General features: G+C 39.2%; 1 protein-coding gene across 2 annotated transcripts in view; it reads left to right on the top strand.

Annotated features, from left to right (window-relative positions):
• The first annotated feature begins 389 nt into the window (after positions 1 to 389).
• LOC141497398 (fibronectin type-III domain-containing protein 3A-like) overlaps positions 390 to 16,017 on the top strand; it is an 80,512-nt gene continuing 64,884 nt past the window's right edge. The window contains exon 1 of one of the 2 annotated variants that reach the window (XM_074200044.1): positions 390 to 495. The gene's annotated coding sequence lies outside the window, so the exon portion shown is untranslated. The remainder of the gene's footprint in view (positions 496 to 16,017) is intronic. The other variant, XM_074200046.1, reaches the window with a different exon arrangement.

Raw genomic sequence — 16,017 nt, 5'->3', positions numbered from 1 at the left:
CCGGGAACGATGCGCGGGGGCTAGGGCTGCGAGCCGCCGGGGCGCGGGGGGGGCGGGGGCGGCCGAGGCCCGGCCCCGAGGCTCAGCCAGGGTCGGAGCGTGAGAGTCCGGCGGGGAGGGGGAGGGAGCGGCGCGCGCGGGCGGCAGGGGAGGGAGCGGGGGGCGGGGGGAGCTGGGGGCTATTGGGGGAGGGCCGGGCCGGCGGAGGGGAAAGTTTCCGAGTGGGTGGGAGGGGGAGCGCCGCCTGAGGGCTCCTTTTACATCGCGGAGCTTAAAAGTGCCTGCGGCCCGGCGCTGGCGGGACTGAGCGCAGGGACCGCGATCCGCCCCGCGCCGCCCGCCGCCGCCCGCCCTCGGCCCCTCGGGCCGTCGCCGGCCAGTGCCACGTCGCCGCGGGCCGCCCCTTCCCGGACCCCCGCAGCAGCCCCGGACGGCTCCCGGCCCGAGGGACGCCACTTGTCTCCGCCGCGAGCCGAGCGAGGCCCCGGATCGCCGGTAACCGGCGGGGGGGGGGGGGGGGGGGGGCGCGGGCCCGACGCGCGGTGGCCGCTTTGGGGTGGTGTTGCCAACCCGGGCCGGGGCAAGGGCCGTTAGCGCGCCGTCCCCTCTACGACTGCAGACGCGGCGAGCTGCCCGGCCCCGACTCCCCGGCTCCCTGGGGTGCGGGGGGGGGGGGCGGCCGGGCTCCCCAGCCTTTACCTTTCCTGGCTCCCGGAGCAGTCCGCTTCGGCTCCTTTAGCTTCGGGGTCCGGGGCTGAGGGCAGACAAAGGTGCCTGCTAAGAGCCCCGAAGTCGGTCGCAAGCGAGGGCACCCAAACGTCCCGACTTTGCCGATGTCATTCATTGGGTTGGGCCAGTAAATGATGTCTTTTAGCACTTGCCCGACCGCCCGCTCGCTCTCTCGCTCGCTCGAAATCGGGGCAAGGAGATGCTTAGGACAGTAGCTGGTTCGGGAAAAGAGCCCTTCTGCTGGCCCCCTTCGGGCTCCCTCGGGCCAGTCCTCCTCAGCACCCCTAAAGCCGAAGCGTTCGTGACGACAAAACCAAGTCGCAATGGACTGGCTTTTTTCTCCCTGTACTTTTTTTATGATGAGAATAACTTGAATGGGTTCCTTGTGCAGTCCTTTGAAACAGGCTATTTGGGGAACTCTAAATGGTACTGTTGCAACAAGTTTTTCTTTTCCAAGAGTTGGCCCGAAACAGGCAGCACTTTGGCAATAAGGCAAAAGAACACATGTCTAGGACTGTTTCCTTTTTTAAATTTTTTTTTAAATCAAACGTGAGGAAAGGTTCTGATGTGAATTTTATTTAAGAGCCGAGTGGTTATTTTGCAAGGATTGTGCCACATTTCCAGATGAGGCATCCGTGCATACCTTTGTAGGAAAGAAATCATTATTTTCTCTCTTCCCTTCACTCCACCTTGCAGAATGTGAGTCCATGCTTCACTTTTAACTCTGGTTGCCTTGAAACCACCAGTAAAACACTTTTTATATTTAAAAATGCTCATTTTGAAGATTGTTTTGCATGCATCCTATAAAGTGGCTATGACAAATACCCAAAAGTTTTCATGGGGGGGGGGGGGGGGGGCGGAGTTCCAGCATAAGGTATTATGCTTTTGCTATATACTCACTTGATTCCTTTTATTCTTGGCTAATTCTGAATATTTAAACTAATGTTTGCAAAGTTACCTTCTTATGAAAGTCTATGAACAAGTTAAGTGAAAGATTAATTTCAGCTAGAAGATAAATGAAGCCCTAACTTGAGATAAGACTTGGAAATGATGGTAAATACATCCTAGAAATATTTTTCCCTTCATGGTGTTCTAGGGAGCTTTCTTTTATCTGCTTCTTTGACATAAATGAAAAGATAAGATTAAAACTTTGTTTTCAACAGTCACTAAAGCTTGCAAAACACCCTAAAATGTTCACTTTTCTTTTCCTCAGTATTGCTTAATTTATGTCTGAATGATCAATGTACTATTTTTTTTTTGTGCCTGTGTAACCAGGATTTCACCTGCCTTTGTGTCTGACTAAGAGAACTGTGGTTAAATTAGCCAAGGTCAAGGTAGTTACCTTTATCAGTTGAAGTCAGAGTTGAGTTTGAGGAGTAACAGTACATGCTGACCTCTTTACTATATCTTTGAAAAACTTACTGTAAAATGAGTGATTCACTTCTCCTAATTCTGTTTGCCTCCATGGCTCAGTCCAGAAAGGGAATTCCAAAGGCCCAAATGCTTTTTTTGGAGGACTTTTGTAAAATGACTGTGAAGGTAACTCCACTAAAGTTCTCTTCATAAGGAAAAAATCGGAACCCAGATTCATTTTTATTATGCTTCAAATCTGTGATATAAATTGAAGTTGCAGTTCTTAATACAATTTGCTCTTGGCTATATCTCAAATGTGACTCAAAATTAAGTGAGAAGTCATTGGGCACTTTGAGACCTTGAAAGGAATCGAGTTTATTCCCTCAAAAGTGCAGAGCCATTAAAAAAAAAAGTGGACCTTGAGACTATCTCTAGTGCCTTCATTCCAGGTAAAAACAAAATACTCATTTGAAGCCAACTCCATGAATGTTTATTGAAACAGTATTCATAAAGATAATTTTAAACATAAACTGTTCAATTTTGTTGTTGTTTAAAGGCATGTTGGAATATTTTCTCTAGGCATGTAGACTTTAAAATTGGGGGAAGAGAAACTCATTGGACAATTTAAAAATTTGATAGAAATAAATATATAAAAATCTATTAGTACTATTAATTTATATCAGCAGTCATGATGTGCAGACAGGACTAATTTATAATGATAGCTGAAGCATCTTCAAAAGGCTTTCTGAGACTAAATATTACGTGACAGTATGTATATTTATAATTAATGTGATTTTTGGATTCTAAAAATTGAGAAATTCTTGGATATCTTGTGGCCTTATGGGTAAATTAGTGAGTTCTAAAAAATCAGACAAGACTTCCTTTTGCATATTCTGTAGTGCTAAAATGTTCTAATATTAGAGTAATACCATATCATTTAGAACAGGAAATTGTACTTTGGAGATTATGATATATTTTAGGTAGTTGTGGTTGCATTAAGTCAATGAAAGCAGTATGTTTGTAGATATTAATCTGATACAGTAGTCCTTCCCATTTCCATGCCTTAGCCACTGTGTTTCAGATCATGAAGTATCACTCACTGCATCAAAGAGTAAGGGGCCACAACCCTGAAATTGAGGCTTGAGAGTCTGTCTAGGAATTATAATATAACACATGTTCCCTAGGAGCCTATGGATCTTTGCCAGAGCTAAACATAATTTTATGAGTTAGAAGGTGACTGCTGTCTGTAGTTCAGACTTTCCTTTTTTGGCCTTACTCATAAGGTAAGTGTAATTTAAATATATTGTTACTTTAAGGAGAAAATCTTTCATGACAAATGCCATTGGGGGGGTCACACTAGTAGTCCATCCTACATTATTTTCTACATCTGATAGGGCCAACAAGGCAGATTTTAAATAACCACACGGTTGCCCTCTATGACTTGAGCTCCACAAGTTTAGAAAAACATCTCAAACATGGCTACCTTTCCCTAATAGCTCATCCATGAATTTATTGTATAAATTGTTTTTGAAGTGGTTTATATTTTTAGCCTATCTCAGAAATCAACAGCCCACTGTTCAAGCAGGGTTTCTTATATTGTCCCAAGACTGTGTCAAGATGTGCCACCGAGAACTAGTTCCAGAATTACAGGGTTTGATGATCAAGCCCGTGTTTGCCCAATCCATAGTACGTATACTTATTTCCATGAAATTTTCTCTCAGCCTTCCCCCCCATCGCAACCCTAATTTCTTTTGCCTGTCTTCAAAGACTGCTGCTTTCTTGAGATCCTTGATAATTCTATACCCCCATCTCCAAGTGATCTATTATTTCAGCAAGCATATTGTATTCTTGCTTCAGAAAATTGTAATATAATCTTCCCAATAATTGCATGTATATGGAATGTTAATTTCTGGCATGAAAATGTTGTGGTCTGCTAAATGGGAATCTGCATATCTTAAAAATATTGCCTGACCTTTTTTTTAAGCATACTCAGCCATGTCATGTTTTATTCTATACGCATTATATCTGCTAAGAACTCATAGTCTTTGTGATTTAAATTGTTTTCTACCAGATCAACATTTAAAATAACAGTTTCTTAAAATCCTTGTTTTCCAAAACCATCCTTATTCATTATGCTTTTATTTATGTAGGACAACTTGAGAGTTTAGAATTTAAGCTCTCCTTGTGTATGATGTTTTCAACACTCTCTTTCTCTCTCTCTCTCTCTCTCTCTCTCTCTCTCTCTCTCTCTCTCTCTCTGAAGCATTTTGAAAATGGTTTAGTGATATTTAGTGTTAGTTATTCTTGATGGTCCTTCTCTTGATCATGTAGAACAAGGACTCCTTGATCATTTGAAGGTGCATTAAAAAAAAATATGTACTTGTCCAGATTAATCAAAGTCCTTTTTTAGGATTTGGTAAATAAGCTATACTTTTTCTTGCTTTATTGCCCTTAATAGTTTAAAGGTTAGTTAGTTAAAGGTTAAGCGTTCATGATGCTTCCAGGTTTATATAGGGATTTTTATAGAATTCTGGACTTGCACTTTACATGAATTGAAATAGTGTAGAAATAATCATTTCATATTATTTCTATGTATACAGTGTGTCTGGTTCTATAGCTCTATCCTGATTTTGCATTTTCCCACAGGACTTCTATAAATTCCAGTTGGAAAATGGTGGGTATTTTTCCAAAAATATCTCCCCCAATATTGAGGCAAGGACACAGTTATAATTAATCCTTCAATTTTACAAATAGTACAAATTGCAATGCATTACAAATACATTTTATAGTAGTCACTGTAGAAACCAGAGAAGGGAATTCAAACAGTGGAAAAATTTACATTCAGTTTTTGTATTTAAATTACTCTGTCACTTTTGCTATATGCCATAATATTTTGTAGCATTGAAACTTAAATACTTAAATAACATAAGGACAAAGAAAGACCTTGGTGTAAAATTGTGTAAGCAGTGCTTCAGACTGTGTAAGTGCAGTTACCGAAGTCCTACATGTTCCATGAAACCTTCTGCAGCCAACCTTGACTTCTCCCTAATTCTGATCAAAAACAGCATTTACAATTAATAACTTGCATTTTACATACTTTACAGTTTATAAAATATAAATGTATCACACTTAATCCTCACAACAACTTGCCTCCCTCTTCAAACCTCTTCTGATGTTTTGAATCTCTCTTCTTTGCATTTAGAATGGAATTTGAAATAATAAAACGTGTGTATTTTTTCCCCTATGAAACAAGCCTCTTGAGGGCAGAGATTTTGTCCTTTATTTCCTTAGTAACTCCAATAGTACCATTCATACACCATTGCTTTCTTGTTGCTGTATGTTGTACATACATTTGCTTGCATTATGTTCTATTACATTACATATACACAGGAAAGCTCTAATTTCCAAACATAAAAAGAAAAGTTCCTAGCTAAAATTTTTGGAACTGTGAAATAAATTTTCCTGCAGAAAAAAAATATATCAATGACACCTGTGTTCCTAGGCTGTATCACACTTAACACACAATGCAGGTGACATACTGTATACAGTATTTGAATTTTTTTTAAAGGATGCTATTATGATTGTGCTTTAAACAATTTAATGAGGCATTTTATTGTAAATGCTGGTATTTGAGAAAAGGGGAGTTAAGATAGACTTGTGAAAATGATTCTGAAGGACGATTCAGGATATTTTCAAGGACTTTGTTATCACGTCTAATTTAAGTTCTTAATTATAACTTGTTTTCTTAGCTACAGATGTCTTCCTAGCACTTCTTTAAGGGTTATTTATTTAAGGGTTATTAAAAAGGGCTCCTTTTTTAAATGCAGAATTTTCTGAGGTACCTAGGCTAGAACTGGAAGAAGAATGGGGATTTGTAGGACAGAGAGCTGGAAGGGACCATCTTGTTCAGTCTCCCTTTCTTATGAAGGACAAAGCTGAGGTCCAGGGAGGTTACTTTATTTTGCCCAGGAACATACTGATAGTGGATTTGAATTTGATATAAGATTTGAACCCATGGTTCTCTTAAAAATGCACTATTTGTACATTTAAGTAAGTAATTACTGGGGGGGAGTGGGGGGGGTTAACTGACTGTTAGTGGCAAAAGAGGCAAGTTGGAGAGATCTTCATTCACTTGGGTAGAGTGAGAGGGCTGAGAAGGCCAGAGTGTAGTTTAAAAAAAAAATAGTAAAGCAGAAATGTTGGGTTAGATAGTTTGTCCCTGTGTTGGCCACGAGGTGGTACCACTGACCCAGAACAGCTTGGTTTCTATCTAGAGTAGAACCCGGGGAGAGAATTTTGGTCTTTTTAGTTGGACATTCATATGAATGAGGCATTCCCAAGTAGGGGAGTCTTTCTTTTGTCTCTCCCCTTTGTGAAATATTTCATTTGTGTTTGTAAGCCCTGGCTCAAAGATACTATATAAGTACACCATGATCAGGTAGGCAGGGGGAATAGTTCAGTATTAGGGAAACAGTCAACATAATTGAATGTATCAGTAACAAAACCAACAGAAATCATGATTTTCTCAATAGATGCTGAAAAAGCCTTTGACAAAATAAAACATCCATTCCTACTAAAAAAAACACCAGAGAGTATAGGGATAAATGAAGTTTTCCTTAAAATAATGATATATATATATATATATATATATATATATCATTATTTTAAGGAAAACTTCATATATAAAATGGGGATAAACTAGGAGTATTCCCAATAAGATCGAGGTGAAACAAGGATGCCTATTAGCACCATTTCTGTTCAATATAGTATTAAAAATGTTAGCTTTAGTAAAAAGAGAAGAAAAAGAAATTGAAGGAATCAAAGATATTATAAGGCAATATATTACCAGACCATATATTACCCTGTATCCCCCCACAGTATGGTGTACAGTGCTGAGCCTATAGTATTTAATACTAGCTAGTATTTCTAGAATACTAATGAATGTTTGCAAAGTACTTATACATATATGATCTCATTTGATCCTTACAACAAACCTAAGAGGTTGATTCTATATTATCTCCATTTTATAGATGAAGAAACTGAGGGGCTAAGAGGTTAAGAGACTTGCCCAGGGGCAACTAGGTTGCGTAGTGGATAGAGCACTGGCCTGGAATCAGGAGTACCTGAATTCAAATCCGAACTCAGACACTTAATAATTACATGGCTGTGTGGCCTTGGGCAAGTCACTTATCCCCTTTGACTTGCAGAAAACTAAAAGACAGACAGACAGACAGACTTACCCAGGGTTACACAACTAAAGTGACTGAGGATTTTTACTTAGGTCTTAATCTCAAATTCAACTCCCTATCCATTGCACCACCTAAGATTTTACTCAATAAATGTTTATTGAATTGATTTAACACTCTTTAAGTAAAGTTTGTGCCTTCTTTTTCTGATTCTGGTTAACCATATCATTTAATTTCATGGTATCTGCTTATTTTTATCACTCATTGTTGGTATTCTTTCCAATGATGTAAATCATAACTCATTTAACTTCTTTCATCCTGGATGACTTTTTTCATCCCCTTGTATAAATATTCCCCAGGGAATCCGACTAGGATGCTGGGGATCTTCTACTTCCTTTAACATTCCATGGACCACAGTGGCATACACAGGTTGCCCATTGGTGCTCTCTTGTTCTTGCTCCATGACCAGTTCCCCTTCTTTTCCAGTCAGTCAAGTCATCTTTCCAATGTCATGCTTTCTGCTGCTTCTCTTGTACAGTCCTGGGTTTGTAATGTGGGGCAGTCTTCATGTGTCCACCATATTCCTCTCTAAAGCCTTTTGCGGTAACCTCGAATAATAATTGAGGAGGGTCTTCCCCCCTTTCATGACTTAGCAGTATAGCAGCATCAGAATAATAATGTTGACAAAAAGGATGGATCTTTGTTTCCAGATAAAGCTTGGGTCATTAGAAGCATTGCACAGTTTCCTGAAGGCAACCCAGCTCATTCTCTTCTTCCTGTTTAATTCTGGGCCCAGCTCCTTGTCTACCCACAGTGTCTTTCCAAGATATGTGTATTGATGGCCCAGTTTTATGGGTTGTCCATCGAACTGTGTGTTATTCCAGACAAATAGTCATTTTACAGTCATCTCGGGGTTTTTTTTTTTCCTGTTGTAAATAGGTCAGAGAGTTGAATTTTTGCTTAGGAGGACTAAATTCATTTTCCAATGAAAGAAAAACTTACTAAATTTTGTCTAGCTAACCTAATTAGTATGCAGTGAAAATTGTCTTACATTGGACCTGGGCTCAGAAACAAACTAGTTGCCTTTTGGAACAAGGCCTGGAACTAGAGTGGCCTTGAGTTCAGGGTTGGGGGTGGAGGTACCCTTCTTTGTCATTTAACTCCTTTATATTGTTGTGTCCTGACTTGCTTTCCTCATAGCCCACCTCTGTGGTCCTCATCCATTACTTATATCTTTGAGAAAATATCGTGAATAAAAATTTGTTATTATTTTATACCTTCTATGTATCACATCATTTTGCTTTTTGACAGAAATGTAGATCCTTCTGAAATATAGCAAACAAAAAAAAAGATGAATGTTAGATGTACTCATCATTTTAATAGTTTTAACTCCATCTTTAAAATGACAAATCCTTAAAGAAATTATATATGGGGGCGGCTAGGTGGCACAGTGGATAAAGCACGGGCCCTGGAGTCAGGAGTAGCTGGGTTCAAATCCGGCCTCAGACACTTAATATACCTAGTTGTGTGGCCTTGGGCAAGCCACTTAACCCCATTTGCCTTGCAAAAACCTAAAAAAGAAAAAAGAAATTATATATGTATTATGCTGATCTTTATAATCTGTAACCACATACTGTTCATTCATGCTATGCTTCAGTGGGACTATTATGATGAATAATTAATTATTCAGCTAAAATTGTTGTCAGCTTTATGATATTTATAAACTAGGCAACACAATTTAGTCAAAGAACAATGCAGTTTTAAAAAATTGTTAGTGACCAAAATGAAAATAATGGAAGATCACACCTTATCAAAGTTTTACATAATTAGCATTGCTGTTTAATATAAATTTAAAGGAGTAACAAAACATATTAATCTGCTTTCCATCTAGAAATTTGCCAGAAGGCTTAAATCTTCAAAGACCTGACTATAGTATATTCCAGAAATTGCTTTTGTGATATTTCAGGGTTTATTTTTTAATGCACCTGTATGTAACTTTAGAGTTCCATTTAAAACAAATTAAAAGACCTGAGTAAGTGGTTGTCATGGAGAATTTCAAGTCTGATGAATACTATTTTTGGAATGGAGTAGGGAACATGAGCTACACAGGGAACTCTGCATTCTCAATTGAAGCACACACTTGGCTGTTGGAAATGAAAAAGGTAATAATAAAAATTATGAAATTACGGGGAGCCAGAGCCTAGAATTTTGTTTCTCTAAAACATGGGGGAGAAGAGAAAATTCAAATTGGCTATTGTGAACTTGAGTCAGGTTGAATTATTTCTTCTGAGAGGTAGTTCCACTTTGAAAGAAAGATTGCTAATAGTGCCTAGGATGCAAAGTGAAATGAAAACATTTATGTCACAGGATGAAATGTGATTAATTTTGGATTACCACTTCCACTCCTTTGAAAGTTTTCAAAAGTACTGCTGGTGGCCCAATCTGATTTAGTATATTTGTCTTCATTTTCTATCAGTTACCAAATGCTAGTGATGATTATCTGTCCAATAAGGGAATCAAACAGTTTGTTTTTGAAAATTCCATAAAGTAGAAAAACTTCCTTTTCTCTCTCCTTCCTCTTTCCTCCATTGGTGTTAGTGTTTAAAATGCATGTAAGTCTCATGGCTGAACTGATTGTTTTCTCAGGGTGGTATGTCCTAGGACATCAGGTTGAAATAGGGCATGAAACCTACCCTTTGTTGCAAATCTCTAAGCAGTTTTGAAACTCTGAAGGTGTTTTCCTTTTCCTGAGCCTGAAATCAGGATTGTAAATCCTGCTGAGAGGTGCCTGGACATCTCTTGGAGCTTGTATTGCTTGCTTTTTTTTTTCCTTCTCCCTCCTCCCTGCTTCTGGCTGGGGCCCGAATTTTCAGCTTAATTCTTTGTTGCAGTTTAAAGGTAATATCCACAGAACTTCCCTCAATGAATTCTCTAGGTGGTTTGGTTTGGGTTTTTTCCCCCTTTTGTGGAAATGCTCCTCAGCATTTTTGTGGTTTTCCTCCCCTGATCATTTCTTTTAGGACTGCCCAGCTACTCAAGTGCAAAGTTGGGGGGGGGGAGAAAAAAAAAGCAGCAAGACCAGGAGCTTCTAGCGGAATTGAGTAGGAGATTGCAGGAGAATGGAAAGCAAAATTTAAAAAGCTGCTTTGAGAAAGGTACTTTAGGAGAGAGAATAGTTAATTGACCTACCTAATGAGATGGAAAATAGATTATGTTGGGGGAGGGGCACTCCTTGCAACAGCCAGAGAGATTCTCTACCCTGAAAAAAAATCCTTGGCAACCAAGCCTTTGTCAAACTGTCTTTCATTATGTAGTTATTTATCTTACTATATGTGGGAGATGAAAGCATCAGTTAAATTAAATGGTAAATGATCTGTTCTGAGACATAAAATAACCTCCCTAGTTGGCTTTTTCTTTGGATCCCCACTTGATGACTAAGAGGACTCAAAAACTTGCTGCTTCCTAGATTTGTGCCGCATGCCTCTTCTAGAAGTATTTTAGCTTCCCCTCATGAAGATAGCCTTAGCCTTGGTGGCAAAGACAAACTGAAATGCAGTCCTGGTTTTACTCTCAAATGTTAAGTGTTCAGGTTATGCAAATATTTGTAGCCCCCTCAATTACTTCTCTATCTTTTAAGCACTGAGCTTCAATTCTTTGTTCCCTCCTCAAAAATCAAGGCCAGAATTTATTTCTGAACAAAAAGAGACCCAGATACTACCCCAAAGGTAAGTATTCTCAAATCCCACCATGTCAACCTTACCAGATAGCACAACTAGAAAACTCCTTTTGAAAGGTCAAAACAAGTATTTCAAGCCTCTCTCCACAGAAATAACAGTTCTGATTTCTAGCTGAAGTCATTTTCACAAGTGCTTAGAGATGAACTCTTAATAGCTCTGTACAGTGTTTATAAATTATTCAGGTTTGGGGTTTTCTTTAAAACATTTGTCACCCTTTCCTAATCTCTGTCTCCAACCGTGCTTCTCAGAAGGGGAAAGAGCAGACAAGTTAATAAAATTCTCTTTAAATGATGCCTGTGTTGGGGGGGGGGGGCGGGGGGGGAGAAGGAATGGAGCAATAATTTTCCCATTACAGATTTTTATAGCAAAACATTTCTCAGAATCTTGAGACTTTTGAAACTTATTTAAGCTTGATTATCACACCAAGTTGACCCAATTCATTAAGGATTTATCTTATCTAAATTCCACAATTCCTATGTTGTGGGTCAGTCATTTCGATTGTGTCTGGTTCATCGTGACCCTATTTAAAGTTTTCTTGGCTAAGATACTGGAGTAGTTGGCCATTTCCTTCTCCAGGTAGGAAACTGAAGCAAATGAGGTTAAGTGACTTGCCCAGGGTCACGTAGCTAGTAAGTGTCGAAGACCAGATTTGAACTCAGGAAGATGTCTTCCTGACTCCAGACTTGGCACTCTATCCCCCCCCCAAATAAAAAGGTTGCAGAAATCAAGATGTATATCAGTTTATACCCCTTGGGTGTTATCATGAGACCCCCTATATGCAAAGTGTATTCATCTAAGCCCATTGGATTGTGGAAAGCCTATAATAGTATTGTTTTGCTGTACTAGGATTATAAGGAGGATTCTGTTTTCCAATTCTAAGCAGCTAATTACTAGCTCAGTACAAGGTAAGAGTATTTCCCGACTTCCTCAGTACGTTGGGATGATATGGAGAGCGATGCTTATGCCTACATTGCTCTTCTACTCCTAGCCTATTGGTTTCTTAGCCTTTGCAGTATCTTCAGTGGTCAGAGAAACGATCTCTTTTTTTATTGAGCAGAGTTGTGCCCTTCTCTCAAGGGTGGATGTTCCAAAAGACGTTTTTCTGACCTTGCAGTTACCTTGACTTTATATTAATTTGGTCATTCAGCTTAACCTTTCCAAGACACATTTATTTCTTCATTCTAAAAGCAGTTAGCCAGTATTCCATATAACACCTAGCCTTTTATATATCCCTTAACTAGTGCAAAGGGAATAACTTGTTGGCTTTAACTTGTTTCAGTATCTTCAGTCAGAAGAATCTGTTGTAGGAAAAGGGACTAGCACATGTGAGACAAGTGACTCAGACTGGGCCTGAAAACAACTACCTCTCAGTTGTACTAAGTCTAAGAAATTGGGTTGAGATTGTTGATTTGACCAGTTTCTTTAAAAGGTGAATTACATGGACTTCCACCAAAGTTAATTTTGTCACTGTGAGAATACAATTTCTATAATAGTGTGAGCTTTTTCCTCAACAAAAATGGGCCATTCGTGTATTGTTTTAAATTTGTTGTAACACCGATGCCTGAGTATCCTGAAGTCAGCAAAAACTCATTTGACATCCTAGAATTACTTACTACTACTCTTACTTCAGCTTAAGAAAAAGGCTTCCTAGGGCAGGTGGCGGCCCTGTAGCTATTCTGTGCTTTAATCAATGCCTTGTAACTATGGTGTTGAATGGTAACAAATAGGACTAGGCTGACCCAATGCAACTCTTGAAAGGTGTCCCCGGATGACAATGCGCAGCCCCGCGGTTCTCTCGGGAGATCCCAGCCCACTTTTCCAGTCATCTGAGTTGTGACCAAAGGAGACTTCTGTTGGAATACTTGATCGAGTTCTTCAACAACTTAAGAACTAGGAAATCCCAAGTCTTGATCAGCTCAATCGGAACTTCAGGGTGATGCAAGTGAAAAAGGGAGAGTGAAAAAGCGAGCCAGGGGGCTGGAGGGCTAGGGGACAGAAACCCTCCCTGAAGTGGAAATGAATGAGTCTCCAGGCAATTCCTCCCGCTCTTGGTGAATTTCTTGGGAGTTGGGGGTTTCTGTAGTTCCACTAAATCAGGGATCTTTGGTCATTTGTGTGTCATAGACCCACACTTTTGGAAGTCTGGGGACGTTGTTGGACCCCTCTCAGAATAACGTCTTTAAATGTACAAAATGAAACACATAGAATTCCAAAGGACACCAATCAAATTGAAATGTTTTTTAAAAAATCTAACTTCACAGAGCCCAGGTTAGGAATCACCTCCCCCCCCAAAAAAAAGTTAGAGGGTATACATTTGGGAGCAGTATCTTCTACCTTTCCATAAAGGGAGAGAGAGAATGTTGTACAATTATTAAAACCTTTAAAGCAACCTTCTCTGTGTCCTCCAACCCTAAGGACCCTTGCTAGCTAAAAACATTCATTCTTTCTCATGTAATGCTCTCTCTGACTCCTTTAGTAAGGTATAACTATTGCTGTGCCATCCTATTTCAGCTCAAAAAATCTGGCACTGTATTATCAATGAAAAGCTGTGGGTATTTGTTTGTAGAATGCTTGTGAAAGGGAGCTTCATGGGGCCAAGAAAATTCTGGCTCTGAACTCAAGTACTTACAAAGCAGCTGGCTAAAAAAATATTACTGACAATGCAGTGTATTTTCACCAGATGGTGTTTTCAGATGTTATAGTTCAGCTGTCCCTTCTGTTAAACCAAGCTCACTTCTAACTTTTGAGAAAATAAAGCTACTTAGGGATGAGTTCATTAGAGTTTCTCAACTTCAAGCAATTTTGGAGAAGTTGGACTCTTTTTGAAGATCTACATTGGTGGAAAATTGAAAAAAAAAAAAAACCCTTGTGCTGCTATGTTCCACTTTGCATTTTAAAATGCTTTTTAAGGTTAGTCCATCCCAGCCATGCAGGCTAGTTAAAAAAACAAACAAGCCAGTGAGCCTCAGCCTTATCTGGCCTTTGAGGAACAGTCAGGATGGTGTGAAGAGCTAGCTATGTGTGTGCCAGGGACTTTCGCCTTAGGTGGGGAAAAAGTTTGGAAAAAGACCATAGCACTAGTTACTGGAGAATAGGTGCTGTCTGGCAGCTGCCTTGGGAGAAAGAGATCTGAAATAGCTCCCATTTATCAGACTCTTGAAGGGCTCCAAAGCACTTGGCTCCTAATAATCCTGAGGTAAATAGCATAAATATCCTCACTTTATAGATGAAAGCCCTGAAAAGTAATGGAATGCAATTTGCCACAGCTAGCTGAGGCTTGGGTTGTGTTCTCCCAACTGACTCTGACTCTGCCACTCTATATGTGTTATAACAGAAATAATGAGCAAATGCTAACAAGATCTTTACCCCAGAGGAGGAGGGAGGAAGGATAGTACAGTGGAAAGAATAGTAGCAGAGCAGTTGGGTTCAAATCCTATGTAAGGTACATACTGCCTATGCGACCCCGAACAAGTTATTTCACTTCTGTAGAGGAGCTCTGTTTCCTCATCAGAAAAATGAGAAGTTTGGAATAGAAGACCTCTGAGGTCCCTTCTAGCACTAGATCTATCATCCTGTGAAATTCCCAGTGATCCTGTTAGTTCCCCATATCACCAGGCTAAAGTCATGTAAGCATCTTCAAAGAAATATACTCACTCATGTTACTTTCCCCACTGATTTTTCTAGAAGGTTTAATAAAAAGAGACAAGAGTTTTTCTTTGATTTCCTTTAGCCACAGAGCCCATGAACGTGTGCTAATTTTCATTCCTGGTGTATAGGCTGGTCAAAGATGATCATCATCATGGAATTTGGTCACACACACAAAAAAAAACAGAAAGGTGTGTCTGAACATCTTCTTGAATCGTGCATAATTTACCCTAAAATCATCAATCCCTGAGCAACCTTCTAACAGGTTTACATTCATGTCAACAACCTCAATTGTATAACTTATTTCATGTAATCTCCATTTTGAAATTTTTAAAAATCATTGCCTCACTGATTTTCCATTAGTGTCTCATTCTAAGAGGAAATGTCTTTCTGGAATCTGAAACCAAAGAAAAATTAAATGATATCAAAATTAAGTTTTTGAAATCCGATAATTGTAACATAAATTAGTGTGTTTTTATCATGGAAATCTGAAAGTATGAGTATAGTAATACCTCAGACAATTTTGTCATGGTATCTGTGATTCTTAGTGAAAATACAGTTTGAAAGAATTTTTCCCTATAAATTTTTAAGAACTTTCTTGTAAGTAAAGGAAATTTAATCCAGAAATACCAAAGAATCAAGAAATGAAGGAGTACCTCTAACTCTAGGATGCAGCAATTGTAGAGATTCTTCTATGTGTAGAATTTCAGGTTTGCATGGTTATATGATAAAGCTTTATTATAATTGAAATTTTTCTTTCAAATTCCATTTAATTGACCATTTATTAAGCACTTTCTATGTGCTAGATTAATAAGTCATGGTCCCCCTTTTTTTTTTTTTTTTAGTTTTTGCAAGGCAATGGGGTTAAGTGGCTTGCCCAAGGCCACACAGCTAGGCAATTATTAAGTGTCTAAGGCCAGATTTGAACTCAGGCACTCCTGACTCCAGGGCCAGTGCTCTATCCACTGCGCCACCTAGCCGCCCCATGTTCCCTATTCTTAAGGAATTTAAAGTCTAATATGTCAGTTATTACCAGTCTTTATTCTAGCTCATAGAACATTTCTACTGTACTTAAAAATAATGAAGTTGGGGGGGGGTGGTCCAAAACCATCTAGAATTCTAACTATCATCAGCTTACATATCAATCAAGGGAACAATACAAATTTACTAATCTAATCAACAATCACACACCAACCAATTATTATTAATCACTTACTGTGTGCCTGATACCATCCTGGGGGCTAGGGAATCAAATATAAAGAATGAAATAATTTCTATTCAAAAAGAACTGAAGTTTTAACCAGAGAAGATAAGTCATAAGTAAGTAATAACAGCTAACATTTTCTAGTTCTTCAAAGTTTGTGAAG

Source organism: Macrotis lagotis, chromosome X (assembly GCF_037893015.1).
Source record: "Macrotis lagotis isolate mMagLag1 chromosome X, bilby.v1.9.chrom.fasta, whole genome shotgun sequence".
In the NCBI taxonomy this organism is placed as follows: Eukaryota; Metazoa; Chordata; class Mammalia; order Peramelemorphia; family Peramelidae; genus Macrotis; species Macrotis lagotis.
The sequence above is the reverse complement of the archived record's forward strand: the minus strand, read 5'-3'. Positions and strand labels throughout refer to the sequence as shown.